This window comes from Lontra canadensis, unplaced genomic scaffold (assembly GCF_010015895.1).
Source record: "Lontra canadensis isolate GAN:19392208 unplaced genomic scaffold, GSC_riverotter_1.0 scaffold1, whole genome shotgun sequence".
Classification (NCBI taxonomy): Eukaryota; Metazoa; Chordata; class Mammalia; order Carnivora; family Mustelidae; genus Lontra; species Lontra canadensis.
The window spans coordinates 31,742,525-31,761,729 of record NW_022630995.1 but is presented as its reverse complement, the minus strand read 5'-3'; the positions used below and the strand labels follow the sequence as shown (position 1 = coordinate 31,761,729).

Below are 19,205 nucleotides of genomic sequence, written 5' to 3'. Positions count from 1 at the left end.
AAACTAATTTATTTAGGGTACAAAGTAACTTCTTTTAGAGAAGAGATATTCTTGTTAAATAGCAGTTTCCAAAACCTCTTCCAAAACAGAGAGACCCCCTTAGGGATAAAAAAGCTAGAATAGAATTTTCATCTCTCTGTGTTGGGTTATAAAAATGAAAAAGAAGTTCATATAGCCTGTGTTGCATAACAAATGAGGTTTATGTAACCCAAATGTTCTCTGGCCTGACCAGTTTATGACTACCACACATCATAATAAATAACTCTAAATATCCCAATTTCTAAGTCATCATCCTTATGTGCTTGAATGACAGAAATTAGCATCTCTCAACATGTCCTCTAGCTATTTCTAAGAGCTCCACAGATAGCTGTCACATGAGTGCTCAGAAATAAGTCTCCCACATTATTCTGCCTCAGCCCCCAGACATGCTGCCACAATGCTGGCTGTCCTAATGATGGCTGTGGTGGTATCACCACTCTTCAGGCACAGCTGTCCTTCACTGATGACTGTTCTTGTCATTACCACTCCAACCTCATGAAAAGGATCTAGCTCAAGCCTAGGTGAGATGGATTTGTAATTCTATGTGCAAATAGAAAGTTCAAGCTCTAACTTTCAACTTGACTTCACTGAATGTTCAGAGTAATAGAAATGATGTCTACAGTTCACAATGTGTGTCACTGTAGGTTGCTATGCTGGGAGACTATCAACATATTCCTTTTTCTAGGCAAACCTCACTCAATCTGCTGACATCTGGCTTTTGTTCTTTGGCACTCTTGTAAACTTTAGATTAAACATATTATTATTCTTAAAGTCTAGTTTATGCATTCTCTCTCAATACAGCATGTGAGAGCCATGGGAAGTCCAGATTAAATCATGCTGTCCTAAGCTCCAGCCTTTTTGTTGGCACCATTTCTCTTACAGGGCAAAGTGAAGGCAAGACCTTTTACTTCCCTATGGCACTTCCCCCATCTCTATGTTCCATCTACCCTAGACAACTCTTCAAACAGACTAGGTCTAATTCTGCAAGAACTTATGCACTAATAGACAGGGATGGAGACTTCAAACCATTGGCAATAAAGAAGCACTTATTACATAAGGGAAATTATCAACAGATGATCAGATCTGGCTACCCATTACAAAGCATTACACAATGTCAGAATGAAATTGTCTCAAGTATTTTCATTTCTGAAAAGAGTCTTTAATGAGTGTTTAGCTGAAATGGCCAATCAAAAGATTTTTTTTCTAGGAAAAATAATCTGAGGATGAAGTAAACAACTCACAGTTTTGAAATTTCAGGCCCATTCCCAGATAACTATACCTATTTTTGAAATTATATAAAATTTTACCAATGTTTTTGTGTATTCTATAAAGTCTGACAGTATAAGGGATAAACCATAATTTCTCTCTGAGGTGCCATTACAATGAGAATAATGGGATTTTCTTAAAATAAAAAAATTACACAATGTGTTATTATGATTTATAGCCCCTAGGCATGTTGCTATAACATTAGCTTTGCTGATAACATTTTCAAGAAATATGTGTTTGGTCTTTATCCATAGTTTCTGGCTCACATCTCCCCAAACACTTGAAATTTCCTGAGCAATAAGAGCAATGGGAGTATCTTTTGTCATACTATGTAGTCTCTTGTTTTCAGTTTCTGCCCTCAGGTGGAGGGCAGAAACTTCAGAACCATAAAAGTGAAATGTGTATCTTGTTATTCATAACAAGCCTTTCACCACAGCTGGGTTTGTGTTAATGAGGTGACATTTGGAAAGAAGCTAATGATGGGGATTTGTCACAGGAGGAACCAACCTTGAATAGAAGGTTGGAAATTTCAGCCTCACCCCCCAACCTCTGGGGAGAGGAGAGGGGTTATATGTTGAATCAATTGCCCAAAGCCAGTGATTTAAGTAATCATGCTAACATAATGAGGCCTCCGTTAAAAACCCAAAGAAGAAAGTTCAGAGAGCTTCTGGACTAGTGAATATGTGGAGATTTGGGGAGCGTGGCAAGCTCAGAATGGACAAGGAAGCTCTGCACCTCTTGCCATATACTTTTTTCTATATACCTCCTCCATCTGGATGTTCCTCCATATTCTTTATCATATTCTTTTCTAAAAAACTGTTAATCCAGTAAGTAAAATGTTTCTCTGAGTTCTGTGAGGCATCTAGCTAGATCAAACCCAAGCTGGGAAGCTTTGGAATCTCCTATCTATAGATCATCAGTCGAAAGCATAGGTAATAACCTGGGTTTGCAACTGTTTTCTGCAGTGGGAGCAGGATAGTCTTGTAGGGTGACTCTGTGGAATCTGATGCTGTCTTTGGGTAGATAGTTCAGAATTGAGTTGAATGTAGGAAACCCTGCTGGTGTGTCTGGAACATTGCTTAGGTGGTAGCATAGAAGGTAAATTCCCTGAATACATTGGAATTGGGTGCAGGACCCCAAAATACACACATAATACATTTTCAATATAAATCAAATAAAAAAGGCAGATAGGCAAATAATAATTTTAAAATATAATGTCAGTATTATAACTATTCAGTGTTTAAAAAATTAGACTGGTTCTCTGTGCTATAGGAAATGGAATCGATTCTCTAATTTCCCTTTCTGTATTTTCATTGTTAGTGTATAAGAAAGCCACTGATTTCTGTACATTGACTTTGTATCCTGCCACATTGCTGAATTGCTGTATGAGTTCTAGTAGTTTGGGGGGTGGAGTCTTTTAGGTTTTCCATATAAAGAATCATGTCATCTGCGAAGAGAGAGAGTTTGACTTCTTCATTGCCAATTTGGATACCTTTTATTTCTCTTTGTTGTCTGATTGCTGTTGCTAGGACTTCTTCTTCTTCTTCTTTTTTTTTTTTTTGTTGTTGTTGTTGTTGCTAGGACTTCTAATACTATGTTGAACAAGAGTAGTGAGAGTGGGCATCCTTGTTGTGTTCCTGATCTCAACGGGAAGGCTGCAAGCTTTTTCCCATTGAGGATGCTATTTGCTGTGGGTCTTTCATAGATAGATTTTATGAAGTTCAGGAATGTTTCCTCTATCCCTATACTTTGAAGCGTTTTAATCAGGAATGGATGCTGGACTTTGTCAAATGCTTTTTCTGCATAAATTGAGAGGACCATGTGGTTCTTCTCTCTTCTCTTATTGATTTGTTCTATCACATTGATTGATTTGTGAATGTTGAACCATCCTTGTAGCCCAGGGATGAATCCCATCTGGTCATGGTGGATAATCTTTTTAATGTGCTGTTGGATCCTATTTGCTAGGATCTTGTTGAGAATCTTAGCATCCATATTCATCAGTGATATTGGTCTGAAATTCTCATTTCTGGTAGGGTCTTTGCCTGGTTTGGGGATCAGGGTAATGCTGGCTTCATAGAAAGAGTCTGGATGTTTTCCTCCTGCTTCAATTTTTTGAAACAGCTTCAGGAGAATAGGTGTTATTTCTTCTTTGAAAGTTTTGTAGAATTCCCCAGGGAATCCATCAGGTCCTGGGCTCTCATTTTTTGGGAGGTTTTTGATCACTGCTTCAATCTCGTTACTAGATATCCGTCTATTCAGGTTGTCAATTTCTTCCTGGTTCAATTTTGGGAGTTTATAGTTTTCCAGGAATGTATCCATTTCATCTAGGTTGCTTAGCTTATTGGCATATAACTGTTGATAATAACTTCTGATGATTGTTTCTACTTCCTTGGTGTTAGTTGTGATCTCTCCCTTTTCATTCATAATTTTACTAATTTGGGCTTTCTCTCTTTTCTTTTGGATTAGTGTGGCCAATGGTTTATCGATCTTATTGATTCTTTCAAAAAACCAACTTCTAGTTTCATTGATACGTTCTACTGTATCTCTGATTTCTACCTCTTTGATCTCTGCTCTAATCTTGATACCTGGGAATAAACCTAACCAAAGAGGTAAAGGAACTGTACTCAAGGAACTACAGAACACTCATGAAAGAAACTGAAGAAGATACAAAAAGATGGAAGACCATTCCATGTTCTTTGATTGGAAGAATAAACATTGTTAAAATTTCTATACTGCCTAGAGCAATCTATACTTTTAATGCCATTCCGATCAAAATTCCACCAGTATTTTTCAAAGGGCTGGTGCAAATAATCCAAACATTTGTATAGAATCAGAAGAGACCCCGAATCGCTAAGGAAATGTTGAAAAACAAAAATAAAACTGGGGGCATCATGTTACCTGATTTCAAGCTTTACTACAAAGCTGTGATCACCAAGACAGCATGGTACTGGCATAAAAAAAGACACACAGACCAGTGGAACAGAGTAGAGAGCCCAGATATGGACCCTCAAATCTATGGTCAAATAATCTTCGACAAAACAGGAAAAAATATACAGCGGAAAAAAGACAGACTCTTCAATAAATGGTGCTGGGAAAACTGGACAGCTATATGTAGAAGAATGAAACTCAACCATTCTCTTACACCGTACACAAAGATAAACTCAAAATGGATAAAAGACCTCAAGGTGAGACAGGAATCCATCAGAATCCTAGAGGAGAACATATGCAGTAACCTCTTCGATATCAGCCACAGCAACTTCTTTCAAGATATGTCTCCAAAGGCAAAGGAAACAAAAGCGAAGATGAACTTTTGGGACTTCATCAAGATCAAAAGCTTCTGCACAGCAAAGGAAACAGTCAACAAAACAAAGAGGCAACCCACAGAATGGGAGAAGATATTTGCAAATGACAGTACAGACAAAAGGTTGATATCCAGGATCTATAATGAACTCCTCAAACTCAACACACACAAAACAGACAATCATATTAAAAAATGGGCAGAAGATAGGAACAGACACTTCTCCAATGAAGACATACAAATGGCTATCAGACACATGAAAAAATGTTCATCATCACTAGCCATCAGGGAGATTCAAATTAAAATGACATTGAGATACCATCTTACACCAGTTAGAATGGCCAAAATTAGCAAGACAGGAAACAACATGTGTTGGAGACGATGTGGAGAAAGGGGAACGCTCTTACACTGTTGGTGGGAATGCAAGTTGGTGCAGCCACTTTGGAGAACAGTGTGGAGATTCTTCAAGAAATTAAAAATAGAACTTCCCTATGACCCTGCAATTGCACTACTGGGTATTTACCCCAAAGAGACAGATGTAGTGGAAAGAAGGGCCATCTGTACCCCAATGTTTATAGCAGCAATGGCCACGATCGCCAAACTGTAGAAAGAACCAAGATGCCCTTCAATGGACGAATGGATAAGGAAGATGTAGTCCATATACACTATGGAGAACTATGCTTCCATCAGAAAGGATGAATACCCAACTTTTGTATCAACATGGACAGGACTGGAAGAGATTATGCTGAGTGAAATAAGTCAAGCAGAGAGAGTCAATTATCATATGGTTTCACTTATTTGTGGAGCATAACAAATAGCATGGAGGACAAGGGGAGATCGAGAGGAGAAGGGAGTTGAGGGAAATTGGAAGGGGAGGTGAACCATGAGAGACTATGGACTCTGAAAAACAATCTGAGGGTTTTGAAGGGGTGGGAAGGTGGAAGGTTGGGGGAACCAGGTGGTGGGTATTTGAGAGGGCATGGATTGCATGGAGCACTGGGTGTGGTGCACAAACAATGAATACTGTTACGCTGAAAAGAAATAAAAAAAAAATTAGACTATGTCCTTCCAAATATTTTTTAAATTTTATTTTATTTTTTTCCCAGTGTTCCAAAATTCATTGTTTATGCACCACACCCAGTGCTCCATGCAATATGAGCCCTCCATAATACTCACGACCAGACTCACCCAACCCCTCATTCCCCTCCCCTCCCAGACCCTAAGTTTGTTTCTCAGAGTCCACAGTCTCTTGTGGTTTGTCTCCTCCTCTGATTTCCCCCAACTCACTTCTCCTGTCCAACTCCCAGTGTCTTCCGTGTTATTCCTTATGCTCCACAAGTAAGTGAAACCATATGATAATTGGCTCTCCCTGTTTGACTTATTTCACTCAGCATAATCTCTTCCAGATACATTACTCTAGTATTATATAGATAAGTGTATCATTAAAAGTCAATATATGTTTTTTTCTGCTCTTAATTCAATGAGGAGGGATTCTTTCTCTGTGTCTGTCCTCCTTTACTTACAACATCACCATGATACTGTATTCAGGGTCTAAAATTTCTCAGTAACATTAAATGTAAGTTGTGTTGTTGACAAGGCTGAGTGATCAGGGTTGGGCTAGCTGGAGTTCTGAAGATGTGACTTTGAAGGAAGACTACCTCCGTTTTGACCTCAGTCTGTACTTTCTAATTAAGTTCTTTTCTGCTTATCTTTTAAGTCAGGCAAAGGACCCAGTGGGCAAAGCATTCCATGATGGGAACTGAAACTACCCACTCAATTGATAGGGACTGCTCTGAGCCAGCCAGACTCAGTGTAACTGACCCCATGGCAATGATCCACAGCTATGACAGATCTGACCTTCACTGCTCAGCTACACTCACCCACTGACCTTTGTCCCATATTTTCCTTATATAAATCCAGAAGTATTTTCAGCACTTTGGAGACTGTCTTCGGTACATTAGTCTGCTTGCTGTCTTTCCGTGCTGGTCTCATGGAAATAAATTTCTTTCTGGTGTCACCACCACTTGCTTCTCTGCGTTTGGATTTTGTCAGCAGGGAGCGGCTAAAGCTCATCTGCTTGGGAGTGCCAGAACCAGGCCCTTTTACAATACTGTGTCCCAGTTACAACTTCACATTTCAGATCCATCCAAATGTTTATGTTTGACATCATCTGTTGATTTTTATCAATCCAAGTTAAATATTGATAGGGATCATTCTTGATCCTAAGGTTGACAAGGACTTGTAGAATAGAGGTAGCAATTCCAAAACTCTTTGGTTTGTTGATGCCCATTTCAGCAATCTGTCAGAAGCAGATTTGGTCAGGAGAATGACTACTGATGGCAGAGGACACACATTCTACCTCCCAGCTTCCTGAGGTGGGATTTGCTACCATTTTGGTGCCATGCCTCATTTTTTCCTTTACAACTTCCTTTGTTCTTCTAAAGTTAAGGAGTTTTTCTCTTCCCATTTGATGGCTGGGAGTCTGGAATGAGGAGAGAAAACAATCATGATACATATTACACATGAATTTGCATAATTATAGGGTACGCATCTCAGCATTTATTACTTCTGATTTCTAAATTTGAGAAGAATAACTAGGTATTCTTGCTTAATGCTGTCCTTCTTTCTTTTGGAATCACTTTGCCTGAAAAGAGCATAGAATCTGCTGTACCACATGTGTACCACATAGGACCACCCCAGTTTAGATCATCATGAGTAAATGAGTAAGTCTTTCAGATTTAAGACTTAGTATTTGCAAACCTATTTCGAAAATAAACTTAAAGTCACATTCCTCAATCTAGCCTCTTCTAACAAGAAGAATAGTAGTTTGATTTCCCAATTTCCTCATTAAAAGGTAAGTTTTAAGTCCCAATTTATTCAGAACCTTGGCAGGGTGGAAAGATAACATTCATTGGATTATCCCTCAAGATGACATTATGTATAATATATTATACATATATTATATATATGTATACATATATATATATATATATATATATTATACCTTGAAACATATATGTCATACATGTATGTCTCCATTTGCCCCTCTAGAACTATTCCCCATCCTTTTCCATGTTGATCATCACTGGAGCACAAATAAAGATGAGTTACATTAAAAGTCTCTAAGAGGCTTCTAGTTCAGATCTGCCTTTAAGGACCACCAAGAGACTAAAGAGAATCAATAGAATAGAGTCAGGGTACTTATTCCATAGTTAATTTCCTTGGTGTGGTCTCCAGGACTCTGTCCCTTGATTGAGAGTCATTACTCCTCTCAAGACATTTAACTCCACATGAATCTCTGTCCTTCTTGTTTCCAGGTACTATTCTCTCTCTTTGTCCTGTTGAGCTTAGGGTTGTGAGAGCTTGATTGGTATCTAGATTATTTCATTATGCCTTATGACAAACCTTGGTAAAGGTTCACTTTGTTAATAAATCCTTGTTGGAACCTTGTGTTCTGCATGAGACATATTTCCATATTTCCTCTTGGAACACACATACAGAGTATAAATCATCCATTCATTCATTTATTTATACATGTATGTATTCAAGAAACACTTTCTGAATATTTTTTACATGTTTGGCACAAGAGGTACCAGAAGAAGTACGAGGAACTCACAGCCCAAGGATAAAAATGAACAAAAAAGCCATTATGATCATTCTTAATGGAGAAAAACTGAGAGCTTTTTCCACTAAGGTCAGGAACACAGCAGGGATGTCCATTATCACCACTGCTATTCAACATAGTACTAGAAGTCCTAGCCTCAGCAATCAGACAACAACAACAACAAAAAAATTTAAAGGCATCCAAATCAGCAAAGAAGAAGTCAAACTATCACTCTTCACAGATGATATGATACTATATGTGGAAAACCCAAAGGACCCCACTCCAAATCTGCTAGAACTTGTACAGGAATTCAGTGAAATGTCGGGATATAAAATCAATGCACAGAAATCAGTTGCATTTCTTTACACCAAAAACAAGACAGAAGAAAGAGAAATTAAGGAGTCAATACCATTTACAGTTGCACCCAAAACCATAAGATACCAGGAATAAACCTAACCAAAGAGGCAAAGAATCTATACTCAGAAAACTATAAAGTACTCATGAAAGAAATTGAGGAAGACACAAAGAAATGGAAAAATGTTCCATGCTCATGAATTGGAAGAACAAATATTGTAAAAATGTCTATGCTACCTAAAACAATCTACACATTTAATGCAATCCCTATCAAAGTCCCATCCATTTTTTTCAAAGAAATGGAAGAAATAATCCTAAAATTTATATGGAACCAGAAAAGACCTCGAATAGCCAAAGGAATATTGAAAAAGAAAGCCAAAGTTGGTGGCATCACAATTCCAGACGTCAAGCTCTATTATAAAGTTGTCATCATTAAGACAGTATGGTACTGGCACAAAAACAGACACATAGACCAATGGAACAGAATAGAGAGCCCAGAAATAGACCCTCAACTCTATGGTCAACTAATCTTCGACAAAGCAGGAAAGAATGTCCAATGGAAAAAAGACAGTCTCTTCAACAAATGGTGTTGGGAAAATTGGACAGCCACGTGCAAAAGAATGAAACTGGACCATTTCCTTATACCACACATGAAAATATACTCAAAATGGATGAAAGACCTCAATGTGAGAAAGGAATCCATCAAAATCCTTGAGGAGAACACAGAAAGCAACCTCTTTGACCTCAGCTGCAGCAACTTCTTCCTAGGAACATTGCCAAAGGCAAGGGAAGCAAGGGCAAAAATGAACTATAGGGACTTCATCAAGATCAAAAGCTTTTGCACAGCAAAGGAAACAGCCAACAAAACAAAAGACAACTGACAGAATGGGAGAAGATATTTGCAAATGACGTATCAGGTAAAGGGCTAGTATCCAAAATCTATAAAGAGCTTATCAAACTCAACACCCAAAGAACAAATAATCCAATCAAGAAATGGGCAGAAGACATGAACAGACATTTCTGCAAAGAAGACATTCAGATTGCCAAAAGACACATGAAAAAGTGCTCCACATCACTCAGCATCAGGGAAATAGAAATCAAAACCACAATGAGATACCACCTCACACCAGTCAGAATGGCTAAAATTAACAAGTCAGGAAATAACAGATGCTGGCAAGGATGCGGAGAGAGGGGAACCCTCCTACACTGTTGGTGGGAATGCAAGCTGGTGCAACCACTCTGGAAAACAGCATGGGGGTTCCTCAGAAAGTTGAAAATAGAGCTACTCTATTGCACTACTGGGTATTTACCCTAAAGATACAAATGTAGTGATCCGAAGGGGCATGTGCACCCAAATGTTTATAGCAGCAATGTCCACAATAGCCAAACTATGGAAAGAACCTAGATGTACATTAACAGATGAATTGATAAAGAAGAAGTGGTATATATATATATACATGGAATACTGTGCAGCTATCAAAAGAAATGAAATCTTGCCATTTGTAACAACGTGGATGGAACTAGAGGGTATTATGCTTATCCAAATAAGTCAATTGGAGAAAGACAACTATCATATGATATCCCTGATATGAAGAAGGGAAGATGCAATGTAGAGGGGTTTGGGGGTAGGAAAAGAATAAGTGAAACAAGATGGGATCGGGAGGGAGACAAACCATAAGAGACCCTTAATCTCACAAAACAAACTGAGGGTTGCCAGGGGGAAGGGGGTAGGGTGAGGTGGTGGGGTTATGGACACTGGGGAGGGTATGTGCTGTGGTGAGTGCTGTGAAGTGTGTAAACCTGGCGATTCACAGACCTGTACCCCTGGGGATAATCATACATTATATGTTATTAAAAAATTAAAAAAATTAAATAAAAATAAAAAAAATAAAGCCATTATGATATAAGAAGATAAATGTTCTGATAGTTGACAAAAGTGGTGTGGGCAGATCAGAAAGTGGTACTGATCTGCCTGGATATGTTGCCAAATGCTTTACAAAGGAGCTACCATTTGGGAAAAATGATTGAGAAAGATGAATACTTTTCTTTTTGGAGAAAAAAAATAAAGGTGAATAAATAAGAATAGATTATGATTAACAGCCATCAGTTTGTTTTCTATATTTGTAGATCTGGTTCTGATTTTTTGCTTGTTTATTCATTTGTTTTTTAGATTATTCATATGATTGATATCTCAGTTTGACTTATTTCACTTAGCATAGTATCTTCCAGGTCCATCCATGCTGTTGCAAATGACACAACCTCGTCTTTCTAATAGCTGTATAATATTCCATTATACATCTATACATCTTCTTTATCCATTCATTTATCAGTGGGAACTTCTGTTCTTTCCATATCTTGGCTACTGCAAATAATTCTGCAATAAACATAGATTTGCGTATATCTTTTTGAATTATTGTTCTCGTTTTCTTTGGGTGAATATCCACTAGTGGAATTACTCAATCATATGGTATTTAAATTTTTTTGAGGAACCTTCATATTTGTTATACACCTGAAACTAATGTACCATTGTATGTCAGTTGTACTAGAAAAAAGAGGAAGAAAAATATATTATGGTTGAAAATGGTCAAGAAAATTCAACATTTGGGAGTCTTATTCTTATTAGGGAGGAACGAAGAATAGGGATTAGTTTAGAAAGGTGAACTGTAGAAGTATTTGAAGATCCTTATGTCTATGATAAGGGATTTCAGTTTTGTTATATAAGCAATAGAGAGCCATCAAAGATTTTTAAACAGAAAGATGTACTAAGGTTTGCTTATTAAATATCTATTATAGCAATATCCAATTCTGAGCTGACTTTGGAAGTCTAGTATTGGGAAATTAGAGAAGCCTATTATATTGCTCATGGTGAGATGAGTGAAGTCTTAACAAAAGCAAAATGAACTGTTTTATGTAGGTTAAAATTGCACTTAATCCACTCCTAGGTAATATTCTATATAATCTCTTCACATATTGTTTTTTTAGGATCAGCCTTGTTAATTTTATTTAAATTTTTAAAAAATGTGAGTATAGTGGACATAAATTCTTGAGTAGTTTCAAGATGTACAACATAGTGACTGGATATTTCTGTACATTATACTATGCTCACCACAATGTAACTACCATCTGTCACCATATAATGCTATTGCAATACCATTGGCTATATTCTCTTACTGGACTTTTTTATTGCTATGCCTTATTCATTCCATAACTGGAAGCCTTTATCTCCCACTCCCCTTCCCCCATTCCCCACCTCCAATTCCCTCTGGCAACATCAGTTTGTTGTTCTTCAGCTGCATTTCTGTCTCATTTTTTTTAAAGATTTTATTTATTTGGCAGATTACAAGTAGGTAGAGAGGCAGGCAGAGAGAAGGGGGGAAGCTGGTTCCCTGCTGAGCAGAGAGCCTGATGCAGGGCTCCATCCCAGAACCCTGAGATCATGACCTTAGCCAAAGGCAGAGGCTTAACTCACTGAGCCACCCTGGCGCCCCTCTGTCTCATTTTTTATACTGGTTAAAAATCTGTGTAGAGAGTTATAACTGCACTTAAAAAAATTAAATGTTGTAAGTATAGTATTAGTTTATCAAGAAGCAAAATAATAAAAAAACAGGTAACTATTAATAAACAAGACTGGTTCATTTTGGTCATTCAAGTAAAGGTAACCATCATTTTATTTATGTGTGAAATATTTATTCCATGTAAAGACAACTTTTCCATGTAAAGACATTTATTCCATCTAAGTATATGTGATATACTTAGATACATCATTTTCTTATTTTCATCCTAATAAAAGTCTCCATTTTTGTACTTTTAATCTAGTTTATTATATAGCTCAACTTCAATACTTAATTTGAGCATCACCAAAGACAACTGTTACCGAGAGTATTAAGTCTTGAAAAATTTTAATGTAGAGCTGGGTATCATTGATAAATGACAGTTACTTATCAGCATTTACCACATAGTGAAATATGAAATTGACTTGTGTAATTTTTCAAAAGCAATTAGTTGTCTAAGTTGAAGATAAGGGATTAAGTATAAAATATTTCTAAAGCAAACTAAGGTAAATTAAACATTACACATTTAAAAGTTTGAACATGACACTTGCAAGCTAACATCACCTTGCAGCATGGTGATGAATGTCAGTGTCCTTCTCCTGGGTAACAGAGGAAGGAAGTTCAGTATTACAATGACAGCTACAGGCCTTAAATAATTACCTTAAAACATTAGATGATAGGGTATTCCAGTCATTCCGTGTTTCTTTGCTGCAAAAAAGGAAAGTAGGATAAGCCATGCCATTCAAGGTCTATTTAAATGGCATCAGAGTTACCAGAAAATGTCAAACAATCAAGACAATATGAGTTTTCTCCTCTGAAATCATAGATTTTTTTTCAACTAAAATGAAGTTATGTTTTTAGCATGACAAACCAATTGAATGAACATACTTGGTAGGAACTGATTGCTTCGATTCATCATGGCCTTTAATTAGCTTGAATTATAACTGTCATTGATTTGAGTGACAACCAGTTATTATTATAGCACCATGAAGAAATATCTTCTTCCCTTCATATTTGCAGAAATTGATGAAATTTCAGTATGGTTCAAAAAATATTTGTTGAACATCACTATGTGCTATACATTGCACTGTGTACTGCTGCTTTATGAAGTAAGTGAAAGGAACAGAAATGTAAACTAATAACCATAGTTGCTGGACCAGATAATGTGCTAATATCATAACGTCAAACACAGAAGTACTAGAGTGAAGTGGAAACTCTCAGAGAAAGGGGTAATAACTATTTTTGTGTAGGATAACATTTTACATACAGATGCATCCTGAGCAGAACGGGCAGAAAGTGTAAAGGCACATGTAGTCACAAGCAAATTGGTATCTAGAGGTCACAAATCTAGAGATGTAGTCAAACACTACTTCAAACTAGGTTCTAGTTTGTTAAGTTTATCCTAACAAACTTGCAGATAACAGGAAGCCAATGATTATTTTCAAGGAAGGAGTAGTTTGACCTGTTTTGTTTTAGAAATATTTGTTTTGAAGGCATTTAGAGAATGGATTTTAAAGATGACAAATATTCCATGAGACCAGATAGAAGGTTATGGTAACATTCTATCATACCGACTTTTTGGTTTATTGGCTGTGGACATGAGAATAAAGGAGACCTGGAAAATAACAAATAAATTCCAACCTTGAATCATTGAGTATGGTCATGTTAGACTCTGGGATAAATAATACAGGAGGTTTTCTTGAGATCAAATAATGAGTTCTTTCGAGACACAGTTGAATATAAAATTCCTTTGGGATGTCCAGTAGGTAGTAGGTAGTAAGTAGTTTACTAAATGAACTGAAGGGAGAGGTAGAGCTTTCTATACATATTTTCCAGACATTAGTATACAGATTAATGCTGCAACTTTTTGTTAGGTCAGATTTATTTGGAGATAATATTTGGAGTGTAAAGAAGATTGCAATTGCTGAATTCTTATATTGAAGGAGTGGGAAGAGAAAGAGCACATCATCAAGGAAATTAAGGAAAAATAATCAGAAAGCAGGAATGAAAACCAAGAAAAGAAGGGCATCATGAAAAGAGAGGCAATTTTTTTTTTTAAAGGAGTGGGTGTAATCAAAATGCCATACATAAAGTGTTCAGTATTGATGAGAACTAAAAAGTATGGAAAGATTTAGTGACTGGCAATTCATGCCCATGATGAGAGTAACTTCAACAAAGATGTAGAAACAAAGAACACATTCCAACATTCTAATCATGGAAAAAAAATATGTATACACACACACACACACACACACACACACACACACAAACTATATTTATAAAGGATCTGGACACGTAGGTGCTTAATAAAGGTTACCTTTATTATCTCTCTAATAAAGAGAGATTTTTTTATTCTTTATTCAATATTCCTTATTCTGTATTCTGGTAAAATATATGTCAAAATACATATAGGCCAGTGAAAATTTTAAGTAGCTCCATAGTGATCATGAAACTTTGGCACATGATAGGCAGACCACAAATTCTGGTTTTCTTTTCCCTTTTTAAAATCTTCCCTTCATTACAAATGGTATTAGACAGTGGCCATGGATTGTTAGAAGATGGTAAACAGTACTTTTATGTTATGCTTAACATAGTAAAAATGTTCTGTATTTCAATCAAATCTTATAATTTTTATTGTGTAAATCTTTAATTTCCTTGGTTAAATTTATTCTTAAGTATTTTATTGTTTTTAATGGTTTTGAAAGAAAAGTTAGATTTTCTAAGTTACAATTTGGTACCTGGAATTGGCTTATATTAAGTGTAATTTCACATAGGTCTGAGACAATTGTGGTTTCTGACTTTATGATACACAACAATATTTTTAATTGACAAAATTTTCAATGATCAGTGAAAGAAGAAGAAACTGGAAGAGGGACAAAGAGGTGAAGAAAGAGAAGAGAAAGAAGAAAAGAAGGCAAAAGAGAAAGAAGAAAGGAAGAAAAACATCTACCTAGAGAATAAGTATATTTTAATAATTATATAAGGAAAGACTGGTTAGAAAAATCTACCAAATTCATAAAAGCTGCAGTCTTAATAGTGATTGTGTTTGCCTCATGGGACATTTTTTTTCCTTCTTAAAATTTTTAGTACTTTTTTTTGTATTTTCCATAATTAGAGCATGTCTATTTTTAAAATGGAAAAACCTTAATTAAAAATATCACATATGATGTATTTTTTCTGCTTCCTATGTCGAATGCATGTTTTAAACAGAATTAACTGTTGTAGTGGTTTTGAACAAAGTAATTTATGGTTGTGCAAAAAAGTCACCTTATTGAAGTCAATTTCATAGTTACTTTTGTAAGAAACGTATTGGCTTTATACAGGGGGTATAATTTTCCCAAAACCTTTACTTCTTTATATGACACAGCAGAAGTGTTTTACTAAGTGTTTGGTCTAGTCTGACTTAAAATGATTTCATGCTATTGATGGTCTTCCAGCTTCTCACTACATAAGATCTTATATTTTTGTGCTCAATTTTATCATGAATCACTTCCTATTTTACCAACTCCGCCATAAAATTCATTGATATCAGTGGCTAGATGTTCAGAAAATCAAATTCCATACCAAATTTTGGAGGCCAAGATTTGAGTAATTTCTTATATTAAAAACAGTAATGCAGAAGAAACTTGTCTCTCAAAAAATATGGCAAAACAATCAATATTTATTTAACAATTGTCTGAGATAATTGATGTATATTACATGTAATCCACTCAAAAGTAGGTTATGGATAAGGAGACAGAGCTTCAAGGAGGCTAACAAACCGTCAGTGATGGGGCTGGCACAGCTCAGTAAGAATTCCTGCTTTTTAATTTCTATCACATGGCGTAATTTAATTTCTATCACATGGCATAATTTAATTTCTTTCCACATTAATTAAATCATACAAATGAAAGGAAACGTTACTTATAAAAACCTAACAGAGAAGATTAAAAAAAGAAAACAATTTTTAAGTCAAATGAGCAAATCCTAGCTTAATCTGTGATCCATAGGCATGTACGTACACACACACACACACACACACACACACACACACACTTTCCCCATGGGAGTGGAACTCAAATCCATGATTCAATCCATTCTACTACTCCCACTTCATCCTGTCATAATTATTTTCCCCAAAAGACTCAGAAAGTGGAATTGTGCTAGACCTTGTTTATACTTTTTCCAGACATGTCCAATTCTTTCTGAATCACATGTAGAACACAGTGTCAACTCTCATGCCCAAAATTCTGATGTACTTCATATGTCTTTGAAACTAGAAACTAGTTATTATGTTCATCTACAAAGATGTCTTATTTCTTCTGAAATAAGTTATAAAAGAAACCATTATTGTCATTCATTCTAGTTCATTCAGGTTAAAATAATTACTTTATATTCAACAGTATTTGGGTAAAATTTCAGTGGAAAGCACCCAGGTTTTTAGTAAATTAAATTATTCTTCCTTTACTTTTAGAGAATGATGAAGACAAAAATATTATTTTTTTCACTAATTTATTTTATTTTTTAAAATATTTATTTATTTTGAGAGGGAGAGAGAAAGTTGGGGGGATTGTGGGGCAGAGGGAGAGAGAGTCTTAAGCAGAGTCTGTGCTGATTGTGGAACCTGACCCTGAGATTAAGAACTGGGCTGAAACTAAGAGTCGGATGCTTACCTATTGTGCCACCCACACCCCTCAATAATTTATTTTAAAAGTAAGCATTTCCAAAGATGTCTTGATATCAATATTCTTTCAGCATAATTTGATTTACTATTTCATTCTATTTGCAACAATAAAAATGTACAAAGGGGGACCCTAATAACTAAACCAAAGAATAATTATTTTGTACTTATTTTATAGAACTCAAACGAATACAATTTTCCACCATTTTCAATAAGAATTAAACAAGTTTTCTTCTGAAACACAACTAACAAGAAAATAGACTTCATGAAACACCCCATTTCCAAGCCCTCCTATTAGATAACTCTGTGCTAGAATTTTCTCACCTATCCTTTCTCCTGTTTCTGTATGGTGACAGCTCTTTAGCAATCAACTCTTTAAGTTTTCCCTAAACTGTCATAAAGACACAACTTAAGATTCTTTTTAAGAATGTTAATTATTTTTAACATACACAAACATGTTTCATTTATGGTTAAGTAGGCAACTAATTTTAAAATATGCTTCAGATTTATGCTAAAAGCTGCTTATTGATAGATCTGTCATAAAGTTTTCCTTCACACTCAAGTAGATGTGACAAAATGTGATGGAAAATACATAAACACGTAGTTCAATAAGACTCCTAAGAGCCCTAGTTAAAAGAGAAAATATTTAAGGAAGAATTTAAGCTTGAAAATTCTAGCTTAAACTATATATAATCCCAAGAGAAAAAGGAACAGAAAGAGATTTTAACTTTGTTATTAGGGTAAATAAAGATCTGTTCATATATTTTATTATTCTAATTTAAGTTTTTAAGAGTTTAAAAAGATCCCCCCCAAAATTGACATGTACATGATATATGATGTTGTTGTTTAATAATATTTTAGAGGAAGAGAAAAACAGTATCACTAAGGGGTTGAGATTAATTTGAGCATTCTACATTCAAAGAATATGTGATATCAAGAGCCCAAGAAATACATTTATTTTTTATTAGAAATAGGTTTTTAAAAGAGACTCACTGTTTGGGTGGCAGAATGACAGAGATGCGATTGTAGTGTGTGAACATATGGATTAATGATTTCTGAACTCTTCATGTCTGTTTCATAACCCCTTACTGTACTATAATCATGAAACAAATAAGCATACACAATACCACTATGACTTGGTGAATACTGAACTGATATCTTCAGGTGATGTTATTTTCATTTTGAAATGTTTTCATCCTGATATTGTTTTTCTACAATGAGGAATAGGAAGTGCAAGGAATACACAGACATAAACAAGTGTTGTGGCCATGACATTTTCACCCCTCCTTGAATATGTCCCCTTTATTTGGGACTATTGCACTGGCTTCACAGCGTGGGCAATGTTTATTTCTCTGCTTCCTGATTGCATGTTTGGGTAGATGATTTCTTCTGGCCAATAGAATGGCATGGAGATGATTCTGGCGGAGTTCTAAGCCTAGGCATCAGGGGATCTCTTGTGCTTCTATCTGCTCTAGTTCACCCTTGTTACCACCCCTGGAACAAAATATTGCATCTCCCTCATCGGTTGCAAGAGGGAGATGAAATATGAGTGGAACAGAGCCACCACCAGTTGAGCCAAGCCAAGATCAGCATCTCCCAGCTGGCTGTAAACCCATGAATGAAGCCATCTGAGACTTGTAAAACCACTCATCTCAATTCAGTTTAAGGCATCCAAATCCTCAGGCGATCTGAAGACTTGTGAGCTAAATACATGCTTACATTTTAAATTTTTTGATGTATTATTTGTTATGCAGCATTATGGTGGCTGAAGACAGCTGTTAGAACTATGGCTTCTTTCTTTTTTAAAAATTTAATTCCAGTATAATTAACAGCCTGTGTTATACCAGTTTTGGGTATATAATATAGCGATCCAACAATTCTATATGTTATTCAGTGCTCATTACGATAGGTGTGCTTTTAGTCCCTTGCACCTATTTCATCCATTCCCTGCCTACCTTCCCTCTGATAACTACCAGTTTGTCCCCTATGTTTAAGAGTCTGGTTTTTTGTTTTTTTGTTTTTCTTGTATCTTTTTTCTTGTTCACTTGTTTTGTTTCCTATATCCCATATGTGAGTGAAATCATATGATATACATCTTTCTCTGACTTATTTCACTTTATGTAATACCTTCTAGATCCATCTATGTTTTTGCAAATGGAAAGATTTCATTCTTTTTTATGGCTGAATAATATTCCCCCCCATATATATACACACACATGCGCGAACATTTTCTTTATCCATTTATTTATTGATAGATACTTAGATTATTTCCATAATTTGGCTATTGTAAATAATACTGCTATAAACACAGGGATGCAAATATCTTTTCAAATTAGTGTTTCTGTATTGTTTGGATAAATACCCAGTAGGGGAATTACTTGATCATACAGAAATCTACCTTTAATTCTTTCAGGAACCTCCACAATGTTTCCC

General features: G+C 35.8%; 1 pseudogene; it reads right to left on the bottom strand.

Moving 5' to 3' along the window:
• Positions 1–402: 402 nt before the first annotated feature.
• LOC116881141 overlaps positions 403–19,205 on the bottom strand; it is a 35,791-nt pseudogene continuing 16,988 nt past the window's right edge.